The following is a 13,966-nucleotide window of genomic DNA, read 5'->3' as shown; positions in this document are numbered from 1 at the left end:
CAGAAACTAAAAGCATACGAGATTTGGAAAATGTTAATTTTATTGTTACACAGTGTCTGTGGGTACGTGGTTAAAGTCATGAAAAATAGCTCAACATTCTTTAAGACCTTAGTCATTGTTTTCCATTTAATGATGTTGAACATTTCGTGAGTGTAAGGGGTGTTATTAATAATAATTTGGAGGCAAAACACACCCTAGAAAAGAGTTACTGTGTGCCCTTTAAAGATACTTAAAATGAAGCATCATCTATAGTAGAACTAACAGCATACTACCTGACTTGAGACAACAAGTTTACTTACTCCACAGACATTATCAAACACTTCAAACCTTTATGGATGTCTCAGTAGTGTTAATGAGTACAGGATTGGTTATGTAAAAATTCCATGTTGTATTCACCAGACCGTACAAGGAGATTTCCCCATTTGCTCTCATATGAAGATGTGAAAACAATAATATTAAAAGTGTCCCTCTGTGACTAGTTGTCTTTATTTTCAATTCTAGGACAGAACAGCATAAAATAAGCAGAATTACAAATTTGATTATCAAACTCTGTAAGTATATCACGTTCGTTTGTTATTTGTATTCAGAGAATGTGAGAGTGAGACTGTAATTTAGCTGCAGCTTGCTGGGGTTTTTTTTTTTTTTTTTTTTTTTTTTTTACCATCAAAATAGCTTCATAGAGATGAGCTTTGAAGAATGGCTTAAACATACTGTTTTTTCTTTCTTCTCAGGTTAGTGTCACTTCAAAAATAAAAATAAAAATAGGCGCTCTTACTGGAACATAGGAGTAATGCTAGGTATAAACAGGATTAGAATATACTTAACTGTGGTAATCCTTCCCGACACACATAGAGATGAATTGATAACCGGATTTGGCATTTCAAATATTTTTTACCCAAGGCAAAGGCTTTAGGGTGTTTTCTCGGAATTAGGGAGTTTAGAGATGAAAAAGGTGCCATTTATTATTTTCTCTTTCTGTCAGCTTAGGACTTCTCTTTGCAATCATGTTTATAATACTGGGCCTGTCTGTTCTTAAATGTTTCACCTGTTGAAGGATGTTCCATCAGAGGATGTGCTAAAATTTTAGATTGTGTGTACCAGAGGTTTTGACCGAATAATATTCTGATAAAATCAAGTAAGGTAATGTATTGGAAAGGAACTTGGGCTTAGAATCAGCAGTAGTAAGTTCTAGTCAGGAATCTGTAATATAATTTGTACATGATCTTGAGCAAATCACTTAGTGTCTTTCAATGTTCTATTTCCTCATGTGAGATGTGAAAGGTTTGGGCTAGCCTATATGATTCAATTTGTTAGATAATCAGATAAATATATCATTTAATCAGATTAACCACATCAGTGTATCAGTTCAGCCAAAATATTTGTCATTTATATAAGAAAGACTATAATAAATCAGAAAACTAGATTTTTATATCTGAGAACCTCAATTTTTGTTTTCTTAACATTAGTACTACTTTGCCATGTAATGGCAACTTAAAAGATCTTTCTCTCAAACCTGGCAGTATTATACCATTTTTGCTACAATATTATTTTCAGGAATATAATCACAGCTTACCTATTACCAGGGCCTTAGAGCATAAACAAAAAAAAAAAAATGACTAACTTTTACAATCCTACTTTATCCTAGGACTCAATAAAGAAAATTAGTATGTTTCTTTTAAAAAAAGGGGAAAAAAAGATGACTCATATTCCCATTCCTCCAAAATATAGAATATTCAAATGAAGAGTAAATAGACACTAACCTCTCCTCCTTTTTTTTTTTTAACTTCAGAGCTTACTGATTTGAATAATTTTCTCTTCAAAACTGGTAGAATATTTTACTTTATCATCACGTTATTTTTGATTGCAAAGCTGCAACCTGAACTGTATACTTATACTGAAAAATGCATAGGATTTGGAGTCAGGAGATCTAGCTTCAAGAATCTGTTCTGTTACCTCCTATATATATAATTTGAGTAATTTCTTTAACACCTTTGAATCTTGGTTTATTATTATTATTATTAGAAAGTATTACTAAGTTCAAATATTAAAGATGGAAGCAAGGAAGAGGAATGGAACTAATACTTCTGGAGCACCCTGCCACAGCATCATGATGGAAAAGTCAGGGAGTGCTTTATTTTCTAACTCCAGTGTAATGTACTTTCTAACTGCTGTGTAAGAGACAACGCACCGCCACATTATCACCTGTGTAAGAGAAGGAAACTCAACCTTTTGGGATTCTTCAAGAACAAGGAAGAGTTGCCCCAATATGGAGAAACTCTAGTTTTTCTCTACCACTTCCTTTCCGCACCATTTCTCCAAATTTTATTTTTTAATATATAAACCATTGTAAGTTTATAGCTTACAAGTGTAATCAATGTGGTTCCACACAAATCTGCAAACTGACTTATATATCAGAAGACTGTAATTCAAGTCTGAATCCCGGTGAATATTTAGCTGAAATGCCATGAGAAAAAAAGAAAAAAGAAAAATCATCTTCATTGTGAATTTGAGATAATTACTTTCAAAAATCACTGCAGCCCCAATCCAAGAAGGGGCCACAAGGTTTAATTGTGGGTGTGCTATTTACAGATTAATTAGGACATTTAACTTCATTTTTTATACCACAGAATTAATCCCATAAAAATTAGTGATCTCGAAGGAGTCAGTTGTCAACTCTGACAGGATCTCTTTGCCATAATCTATTAAAATGCTGCTTTTATCTTGTCTTGCCTGTGTCATATTTTATGGATTTTTTCATAAACACTGCCTATACTTCATAAATGTCTCAATTTTCTAGTCTATTAACATTACTTCAAAAGCAATTGATAAAAGAGTAGGGCATGCATGAAATAATACACCAATAATGTGAAGTGCTGGAGGCAAGAACAGTGGGTAGGATCTGCACAGCTTGTGAGCTGAAACAATGAAAGGATGTTTTATCTACTACAATAAAGAAACAAATGATCATTTTTGATAGTAGAAAAAAGATTGCTAGTAATTGGGCAGATGAAAAATGGGTTATACAGAAAATACAGCATAGTTTAAAAATGATAACTGAAATGAGAAAATAAATGTCCCCAAGTACGTATTTACATTAGTGGAAACCTTTTCCCTTTTGTTACCAAAGATTTGGTATTCAGTTTGATTTGTCTTAGTTCTAGATATGATAGTCTTATTCTATATATAAATATTTCCTTTGTATGCATATATTTGTACCAAACCTATGTATGTATTTTATGTGCTGACTACAATAAATGTTGGAATTTATTTTTTTAATCTTTTTAATTATTATTATTATTATTTTGAGATGGAGTCTTGCTCTGCCCCCCAGGCTAGCGTGCGGTGGCACTGTCTCAGCTCAGTGCAAACTCCACCTCCCAGGTTCAAGCAGTTATCCTGCCTCAACCTCCCAAGTAACTGGGATTACAGGCACATACCACCACACCCAGCTAATTTTTTATATTTTTGGTAGAGTTAGGGTTTCACCATGTTAGCCAGGCTGGTCTCAAACTCCTGACCTCAAGTGATCCACCCACCTTGGCCTCCCAAAGTGCTGGGATTACAGGCATTAGCCACCATGCCTGGCCTAACTTTTTTATTCTAGTTTTTGAAGTTAATTTTTCTTTTGATGTATAGATGATATGTCTATAGCATCCTCTTTAGATTTCTTAAGCCCTAATATAAAACCTAATATAATGAAATAAGAATCTTTGTTTGGATTTGTACCACAAATTTAATTGAATAAACTGACTTTTCAAAACTTATTTGGTAATTATGTATTTAAATCAACTAAATGAAAAGCAAGGAGGAGAAAAGTTACTAAGCAAGTTGCAGAATTTCTGATTTTTCTTTCATTTTATTCTTCATATTTTACCACCTGACTTAGCTAAATGAAGCCAGATATTGTCTGAGCTTTCATTCTTAAGGCATCATGTTATAAACAGAGTGACCTTAGACCTCAGTATGTCTGCACAGTCCTGGTGTTATCCTGTAATTATCGATAGCTCCTTCTGCCACTCATAAGTGTCCTGGCTTGGATAACAAAGTCATGTTTACCTATTAAATATGTGATCAAATGAATATTAGAAGAAATGTTTGAGTAATACATACGGTTTTTAATTTCTCTAAACCTACATAGTACTACCTAAAATAATTGTGATTTAGTGTTGAGAAAGGTCTTTGGTTCTTGATTTATATAATTCCTTTTTTAAACTTGGAAATGAGACCATTTTCTTGTTGCTCAGATGAAGAAATAATCTCAAATAACTGGATTGTGATCATTCAATTCTAATAGCTTGAAAAGAAGATGATTTTTCTCATGCCTTGATAGATGGTGATAGAATATATTGCTGAATTGTCCTAGTGGCACTCTATAAAACAGGTAATGTCGTGGAGTAAAGTATAGGACTCAGCATAATGATGATGCCATGTGTGCCTGTAAGCTTACAGGGACACAGAAGATCATGATCAAGGGGGATCCTTTAGTTCTCAAGTGTTGCAAAGAATATTTGAAACTCCCAGTCCTTGGCACATAACTTACAGAAACAGTCAACAAAATTATGTGGGAAATATCCAGACTTACCGTATGGGGTGAAAGATAATACCCAACATAATAGTTTATTAACTTGGCTTAATTCCCACTTCTCTCCCATTTGTCTTTTCCCATGTCAGGAAACAGCATAAAAATTCGCCCAGTTGCTCAGGCCAAAAACCTAGACATGTTTCATGTTCTCTTTTGCCAATTGCATCCATAAACAAATGCTGCTACTTTAGTCCCGAAACCATTCAGAATCTACCTACTGCTTTTCATCTCCATTCTTACAATCATAACCCGAGCTACCTTCATTCTTCTCTATGGTTTTACAATTGCCATGTTACCTGCTCTGCCCTGCTTCTACCCTGGCTGCCTCCTCCATGATTTATTCTCAGTGTAGCACTCAAAATGATCTTTTAAGAATGTAAATCTGATTACACAATTCAATAGCTTCCATTACATTTAAAACAAAACCCAAGCTTCTCACTGTGGCCTGTGAGTACTACATGATTATACCCTTGTCTGCCCTATCTCCTACCATTTTTTCATTTTTCACTGTGCTCCATCTCCCATTTTTGTTCATTCAGTATGCCAAGCTTGTTCTCACTTGCTGTTGTCCCTGCATGGTTGGCCTAGGACAAATGATTTTCTTCCCAAATATTTGTGAAATCCATTCACTTCTCACCACTTCTGTGCTCACAGTCCTAGTACAAGCTCCCATCGTCACTCACCCAAACTTCCCTGCCTCACTCACCCACAACTTCCTAACTGGTCTCTGCGTGTTAAATCGGCTATCCAACCAGAGTGGTATTTTGGTAAGTGCATGTTTGATTGTGTTGAGCCCTAGAACTATATTCTAGGAGCTGAACATACTGCCCTGGCCTGATAGAGTTTATATTTTATTGGAGAAGCAGATGCCAAGCACACACAAAAAAGAATAATTTCAGATTCTGCTAAATACTATGAAGAAAATAAGTCGAGACTCAGTGATAGAGAATAATTGAGGCGAGATCCATTTTTAGATTAGGGAGTCAGGGAAGTCTTTCCCCAAGGTGTATCTATGTGAAGAGCTGGGGAGAGGCAGGAAGGAGTTAGGATTGGGGAAACAGAGTGAGTGAGAAAGAGCATGTTGGAGATGGGGCGCGCTCTCCCCGCAGCCCGCACTCCCTGACCCAGTGCCGCCGAGCGCCCCGCGGACTCAGCGGTGGGTGGCGCCGCCTTGGGCTCCTGCCTTCCCGGCTCCAGGCTGCCACCACCTCAGCCCATGGGCAGAGTCGGCAGGCGGGCAGGCATTAAACTGAAGAAAAGATGTCCCTGTACAATGACCGGGGAGAGGAAACCAGTGACTCAAAAACAGAAAGCAGGTCCAAAAAACCCAAACTTCTGCAGTCAGCTTCAGGTGAAGAAGGCAGCTCTCACTCAAAGGCCAAAGGACGAAACAAAGTACAGTTCTTGCCCCAGTCATTGACCTAAAACGAGGTGGCTCCTCAGATGACCGGCAAATTGTGGACACACCACCGCATGTACCAGCTGCGCCGAAGGATCTTGTTCCCACTGGGTTTTCTGCAGGGGAAGTTCTGATTCCCTTAGCTGACGAATATGATCCCATGTTTCCCAACGATTGTGAGAAAGTAGTGAAACGCCAGAGAGGAATGACAAAGACAGCGGGAGCTGGAAAGACAAAAGGAAATAGAAGAAAGAGAAAAAAGGCATAAATACAGACACGATGCAAGTGAGTTTTCAAGGAGATCAGATCCAGATTGTGATGAGGGTGAAGATTAGGAGCGAGAGAGGAGGAAAACAATTATGGGCGGAGCTGCCATTGCCCCACCCACTACTCTGGTAGAAAAAGACAGAGTTACCCCGAGATTTTCCTTATGAAGAGGACTCAAGACCTCGATCACAGTCTTCCAGAACTGCCAGTGCTCCCCCAGTGTACGAGGAACAAGACAGACCGAGATCTCCAACCCTGCCCAGCACAACTCCTTCCTCGCTAACTTGGAGGGGCACGGTGGCGCACAAGAGCCTACGGAAGTACGGCTTCCAGGAGGGCCAGGGTCTGGGGAAGCACGAGCAGGGGCTGAGCACCACCCTGTCAGTGGAGAAGACCAGCAAGCTGGGTGGCAAGATCATCGTGAGTGACGCCACAGAGAAAGATGCATCCAAGAAGTCAGATTCAAATCCCTGACTGAAATATGTAAGTGTCCTACTAAAGTGCTCCTACTAAGGAACATGGTTGGTGCAGGAAAGGTGGATGAAGACTTGGAAGTTGAAACCAGGGAAGAATGTGAAAAATATGGCAAAGTCGGGAAAAGTGTGTTGTTTGAAATTCTGGTGCCCTTGATGATGAAGCAGTACGGATATTTTTAGAATTTGAGAGAGTTAAATCAGCAATTCAAGCGGTTATTGACTCGAATGGGAGGTATTTGGGTGGGTGGGTGGCAAATACATGTTTCTACAGTTTGGAAAAATTCAGGGTCTTGGATTTGGCAGAACAAGTTTGATTTTAAGAACTATTACACAAGTCATCTCCAGTGATCCTTAAATGGACTACAAGCTGAGAAAAGAAGGAAAAAGGTCACAGCTTCCATGGCTGTTGCATACTGAGACTCTTGGCGGGACTTCTAAGATATATGTTGATTGATCCCTTTTTTATTTTGTGGTTTTTTTAATATAGTATAAAAATCCATTTAAAAACCAAACAAAAAGAAAATGTTAGAGACAAGGTTGGAGAGATGGGAGGCAGTATTAAGAGATAAAGAGTAGTGGATTTGGCACATAATCTGGAGGCAGAACTAACAGGTTGCTGATGATTGGTGATGGAAAGGTAGAAATTAAGGATGAAACCTAGGTTTTTGCCTTGACCACCAAATAAATGGTAGTCTTATAAACTGAGATGGAGAAAAGTAGGGAAGGAGCAAGTTTGTTAGTGGAGAGAAATCAAGTTTTTTTGACGGGGGTGGCTGGAGCAGGTTAAATTGACTGTATCTAGTAGACCACCAAGTGGCTGTATCAAGCAGATAGAAGATTGTGAATCTAGAACTCAAGGTCAGGGCTGTAGATATAAAATGGAAAAAATCACAGCATATAGATAGAGATTAAAGTCTAGGAACCGAATAAAGTCACCTATAGAGAAAAGATAGAGAAGTGAAGAGGAGAGAGATCAAGTCCTATAGCACTTTTTTTTTTTTTTTGAGACGGAGTCTCGCTCTGTCGCCGGGGCTGGAGCGCAGTGGCCGGATCTCAGCTCACTGCAAGCTCCGCCTCCCGGGTTTACGCCATTCTCCTGCCTCAGCCTCCCGAGTAGCTGGGACTACAGGCGCCCGCCACCTCGCCCGGCTAGTTTTTTGTATTTTTTTAGTAGAGACGGGGTTTCACCGTGTTCGCCAGGATGGTCTCGATCTCCTGACCTCGTGATCCGCCCGTCTCGGCCTCCCAAAGTGCTGGGATTACAGGCTTGAGCCACCGCGCCCGGCCCCTATAGCACTTTTAATAAGATCAGGCAATGTCCTTACCAAAAATATGTGGTCTCTCAGAAGAAGAAATGAGAGACTGGGGGGAAAAAATAAAGAATTAAGTCATGGGACAAATGCTGCTCTGAATACAATAAGAAAAAGACAGGAACTGGCCTCAGGATTTGTCAAAATGAAAATTGTTGAGAACTTAGACATGACCGGATTCAACAGATTGGTGGAGATAAAAACCTAATAGGTTTAAAAAAAAACTGAGGAAGGGAAAAGAGTGGATATAGATTTCACTCTCAAGGAACTTTGCTATAAAGAGGAACAGAAAAAAGGCAGTTGACAGAGAAAATTGAGGACAAGGGGCTAAAAAAAAACTGGTTTCAAGTTTGGAGTCATGATAGCATATTTTTTATGTTAATGGGTATAACCATGAAAAAGGATAAAACTGAAGACACAGGACAGTGAAATCATAATTTCAGTATCTAAATCTTTGCGTTGGCAAGATGGGTTGGAACTTGAAGTGGAGTGATTAGTCCTAGATCGGAGCAGGGATAATTCTATTGTGATCCTAGGGAAGGGGCAGCATATGGGCTCATCAGGCTGTAGACTTGGTATTGGGAAGGTGGAATAAGAAGCCAGGCCATCAGGTTAAAGAATATGAGATAAAAAAAATGGTTGTCAGGGGAAAGAGAAAGTTAAAATACTAGGAAAATATAGTAAGATTGGGCAGCATTAAATGCCTGCTTGAAATTTATCATCATAAATGTAATGTGAAATCTGTCTCCAGTTATGTGTTTTTCTCTAGTGGCACAAAGTAGCTGGAGAGTTGGGTGTAACTTTTGGGATTTTGACAAGATAATACAATGGAGTAGCAAGGAGCAAAGGAATATGGGTATGATTAAAGTGATAGAGCCTGGAATCTGAGCCAGATAAAGAAGGATGTGAGCATATTGGGAGTGAGAGTGGTATAGTAAAAAGTGGTAGGGTCAATAAATTGGAGGTCTGAATGAGACATAAAAATTTTAGAGGAAGGGAGCTAGAATAAGTAGGCTTTAAAATTAGAAGATGGTAGTTAGCAAATCTGCACTTAAAAATCAGAATTTTAGAATTAATGTAGTTATTGGTGATGACAAGGCCAACCAGTGTTTCGGAAGCTTTTTAAAATGAACGTAGTAAGTAATATAATGTTCAAGAAGACAAGTCAATTTGTACAATACATACATGATATGTAATTGAAGAAATTATGAAACAATGTTTACCTGACTTCATTCAATCAACTCTGATATTTAAAAATCTATTCTATGTTACTTAAAATGAAAAATACTGGTTATAACTCATTAAATTGATTTTTATTATTACTAATGGATCAGACTTTGCATTCTGAAAACAGCTCTAGTGATCATGGGAATGAGTGACTGGTGTGGGGTGGAGGAAAGGATTGTTGGTATTATAGAATTCAGACACCTGAGAGTCCACAGTGTCAGATGGATTATCTACCTAGATGTAGAAGCCATCAGGGATGATGACAGGAGTAATGGCATGGAGGAAGACAATGGAAGTGGTGGTGTAGTCTGGTAGTGGTCTGTGCTTCTAAGAGACTGGAGATTTTAAAGAGCTAGAGAAGACACATTACCTCCAGGTCCTAGAATGTGGGTGGGAAATAAAAAGCAACTTTCATTTTGAAGTACTCAGGAAAAGATGCAGACTTAGAGTCCTGTCTTCACTGTGAGCAAAAAGGTGAAGAAAAAGTCAACAGAAAGAATTGTGGACTTGGGGAGATTTTGTTACTGAGAGATTCTGATTTCCATAGGGTCCAGGGAAAGGCTTTGGGAGGTCAGAGATGGGTTGGAGATGGGTTTAATGAAAACGACTTGGGAGACTTGGACTGAAATTAAATGTGGGCCTGGTCAGTTTTGATGGTAACACAAGGAAAAGTGGGTAGTGGCCCATATTAGCCTTGTTCACAGGCTTGGTTTCTTAGCTAGTTTGTAGAGGTAAGATGGTGGTGTGTGGGTTAAGGAAGAGCAGCCTCCCTGGGAGCAAGGTAGTTGCAGCAACTGCCCTTCAACTCTGAGTAGCCGACATGGCACTAGGATAGAGGATTGGGACTGTGAGGGAAGGCCGCTGAGCCCCGTGAACTCACCATGCACATATCTCATCCTGTTCCTGGCAACTAACTAGCTGTTTATCTTCTCTTTGATTTCTGTACAAGTCTGATAGCATTAGGAAAACCTTCCCTGACTCCACTGGCCTCCCTGATCCAGTTCTTATGGCGCTTTGCACCTCATCTTTATCTCATATGTCACAGCTGCAGTTTTATATCTATCTGTGGGATTGTTTTATTAAGTTTGACTCCTTTGCTAGACTAGGCTCTGTGCAAAAGGGACTATACCTGTTTTTGTTCACTATTGTATCTCAAGCACAGTATATAATGTGTAAAAGGTACACACAAAGATAAATTTAATGAATTAATGAAATCAGAGTTAGCAGACATTAAAGACAAAAAAACGGCAAAGGAAACTAAAGAGAACCAACAGGAGGTACTATTGAAGTTGAAGTTGCAAGGAACATTTCTTGTTGCAACTAGTAAGGTCTACAGCTCAATCCTCATGGACATGACCCAACTGATCTTGAAAGGACAATGCTACAAACCTACTGTCTGAAAGCAAAGAACTATTTAAAGACTATATTAATAGCAACAGTAATCGCCACAGGGATATGAGATGGAAATTTAGGGGAACAACAAGTCTAAGGCAGCTTCAAAGGCAACTCCTTCAAGAATCTTGTCCTAACTAAGGAAAGAATTGTTATACTTCAAGGACTGAGGGAGTAGGATAGATCCAGGAGACAAGAGGTGCATTTGGGTTGGATATGGAGTAGGAGGAGAAGGGGATAGGAGTGGCATTACAGCATTTTCAAAGCAGGGAAACAACTGGCTATATACGGAGTCAATTCAGGAACTAGGGCATTTTGAGGAGTGCAGCGTGCCAAAGACAGTTCACTGAGAAAGGGCTGAGTTAGTCAAAGTTGGAGCAAACAACTGGACTGGCTGAGATGTGAAGCTCTCTCCCTGCTGAGTAGGACTTAGAGCCTAGAGGTTGGAATGCCAATGGTTTTATGGTTACTGTGCCCCTTATGCTAACAAGTGTCACCCAAGATAAGTAAGACAATGATACAGAGTTAGCTAATCTTGGACAAAAGTTCTAACAAAGTTGGAGAATCACCACTAGGAAGATTTCGTTCTGTTTCCATTTTAATTCTGCACCATCAGGGACATCATTACATTCCTTTCACATCCACCACCTCTGTGCGTTTACAGTGCATCCTCTTCCTTTGTCTAGTTAAGACCTGCATTTCAGAAGCAATTTTTCCCCCTTGCCAGATCATCATTCAGTAGCAGAATAGGACACCCCTGAGCAATCACTGAGTTTCATCTTTCCGTCACAAAGGAATTCAGTGACTCACCCCTTGCAACTACACTAACTCTTTCAGGCCAAGAGGGCACTGGTCAGCGTTTTGGAGGAAGTAATTTACTAAATGGTGCCCTTGTGGCCAGAAAGACTCAACACACATAAAAGGAGAAACCACAGACTCCACTTCTTCTGCTCAGAGTGTTGGAAATAATTAGGATTAATTATGTGTTTTTGTGTGGAAGTGATGATATGAATTTCAGTGGCATACAGGAAAAAGAGATAAGCCTATTTTTTAAAGAAAATAGTTCCGGTTTAGGTCCATTATAGCTGCACAATGTCATTATGAGATATGAGAAAGAGATAACTAAATTATTCATATTATAATTTTATTTGTGCTCTATTCCTTATTTTTCCTGGAAAATGTCCCTATTTGTTATTAAAACTAGCATGTTTTATAAAGAGATTTATGTTAATTACACAGAAAGCTGCCTCAGTCAGAATAGCAAATTCTATAGTGAATTTCAGAGTTTTTAAAATGTGTGATCTCTATGCTGTAGAATATTTCTTGCTAATGGTTCATGCCATCTATATATCTAGTGATCTTTGAACCTTATGTTCATTATTATGGTTATAGCTGTACCCAAATGGCAGCATATTATTAAAATATGAGATAATGATTGAATAAACTAGATATAATTATGCTTGTAAAGGAAAACAGACCATCTAGGAGTAAGTTTTTAGAAGGCAAAATAATACCTTTAAAATGTTATACTCAAAATAAACATATTACGACAGATGAGAAATCCCAGATTTTCAGGCAAAGGGCGAGAAACTGAACTGAGTTTCAAAAGCCATCTCAAAGAAGTTGCTCACTTTAAAAAAAAAAAAGGACATTTTTCTAAAAAGTAGCAAGTTTCCCAGCATTTCTTTTCTAAAAATATGCATTTTCTGTTATTCAAATGAATAAATATAAAATTATTTTCATTTTGGCACTTTCTAAAGTCCTGATCCTACCAATAGGTAAAATCATCACTAACTTTTCAAGTATTGACTTTTAGCTCTGTAGGCCTACTTCCGTGTCATGAAGGCCAGCAGCTTGAAAAAAATAATGAAGACTTATCCCAGTCACCAGTTGAACAAATTCTGTTACCGTATTAGTCCTGAACACTTAGCAGGGGAAATAATATCAAATATTCTCATATCAAGGTACAGAAATATCAGTCTCATGGCAGACCCAGACTTGGAGGGCTAATGTTAAGCTAGATATCTTGCAGACTAACCAAGAGTAGATCACTGATCTACTGAACCTCTCTTTAGAAGGAAGATATATTTATTATTGGTTAGGACCAGGTAGACAATTTACATTTGTGGTATGTGGTTAATGTAATAATAACTTAATAACACTATCAGGTGTCTGGAGCGTGTTTGCTTTGAGTACAACTAAAAAGAGTACATTTTTAGCATGGTAATTTTTTTCCTAAATTCTTTTCATCAAAAAAATTATTTATGAGAACGCTTTTAGAGATTACATGAGCATTTAGATATTTGTATTGATAATGTTTTTACGCTACTTCTCCTTTTCGGGCTCAGTTTTGAAAGCTCTCCTGAGAAAGGAGGAAAAAGCATTTATATGAGGAAGCGAGAAGACTGAAAATGAATTAAGTGTTAGAGGAGTGGAGTGGCAGTGACTAAGGTCAGAAAAAAGCTAAGTGAGCAAAGAGAACTGAACAAAATAGCAAAAGAAGAGAGCAGTGGTGTATGAAATAGGAAATAAAGAAGTGAGGACTATCTCAGAAGAGAAGAAAAATAAGACCCAGAAAAAACATGTATATATCTCAAGGTATACTACCTCACAGTATAATTTCCATTAATCTCTATCCACATACCCTTCTACATATCTGTTTAGTCATTCATAGGCAGACAAGGCTGAACTACCACCTTAAGCCTAAAATATCACATCATCTTTTGTAGCTGAGATGCTGGAAATAAATTCTGGAAAATTGGGAGGAGGTGACAACATTAAGAGTTTATAAGAAAATTTAAGCCATTTTTCTTCTAACTTAATTTTTGTCTTCATAAGAATATCTTATCCAAATGAGCATAAAATATGAAAAAAAAGCCAAAAAGTAACAAATAACAGGCCTCCATAAAGACAAGAGTGTGATGCTATGGAGTTTTGTCATAACATAAAAATCTGTAGAAGGTGAGGATGTTTGTAACTTTTGGTTTATGTGATGCTTTTTTTTTTGTCAGCATGTATAATCCCAAGTAATTTATTATAATAGATATTTATAAGGTAACATAAATAATTTAACCTGTCCCATTCTCACGTAGTTTCTAAGGATTCCCAACACAAGTCAAATGTGTCTAAAAGAAACAATATCCACGGTGTAAGTTACTTACACACAGTAAGGGAAATTGCTTACCTAGGCTCCAAAACCATTAGCCATCCCTTGTTGTAATTTACCTGGATTGCTAACCAATGTTTAATGTATTTTTCCTACTTATTGTTGATTTTCAGCTTGTAGGCATGTAGATTTTTATTTTAAATCACC

At 38.0% G+C, this 13,966-nt stretch overlaps 1 protein-coding gene and 1 pseudogene across 1 annotated transcript in view; both read left to right on the top strand.

Annotated features, from left to right (window-relative positions):
- The window catches only part of DPH6 (diphthamine biosynthesis 6), a 338,217-nt gene that overhangs the window by 251,799 nt on the left and 72,452 nt on the right, over positions 1 to 13,966 (top strand). The window contains exon 10 of the transcript XR_007727317.1: positions 502 to 551. The gene's annotated coding sequence lies outside the window, so the exon portion shown is untranslated. The remainder of the gene's footprint in view (positions 1 to 501; positions 552 to 13,966) is intronic.
- Positions 5,758 to 7,711, top strand: LOC126958844 (splicing factor 45-like; annotated as a pseudogene).

This window comes from Macaca thibetana, chromosome 7, assembly GCF_024542745.1.
Source record: "Macaca thibetana thibetana isolate TM-01 chromosome 7, ASM2454274v1, whole genome shotgun sequence".
Lineage (NCBI taxonomy): Eukaryota > Metazoa > Chordata > Mammalia > Primates > Cercopithecidae > Macaca > Macaca thibetana.
This window is presented reverse-complemented; position numbering and strand designations above follow the sequence as displayed.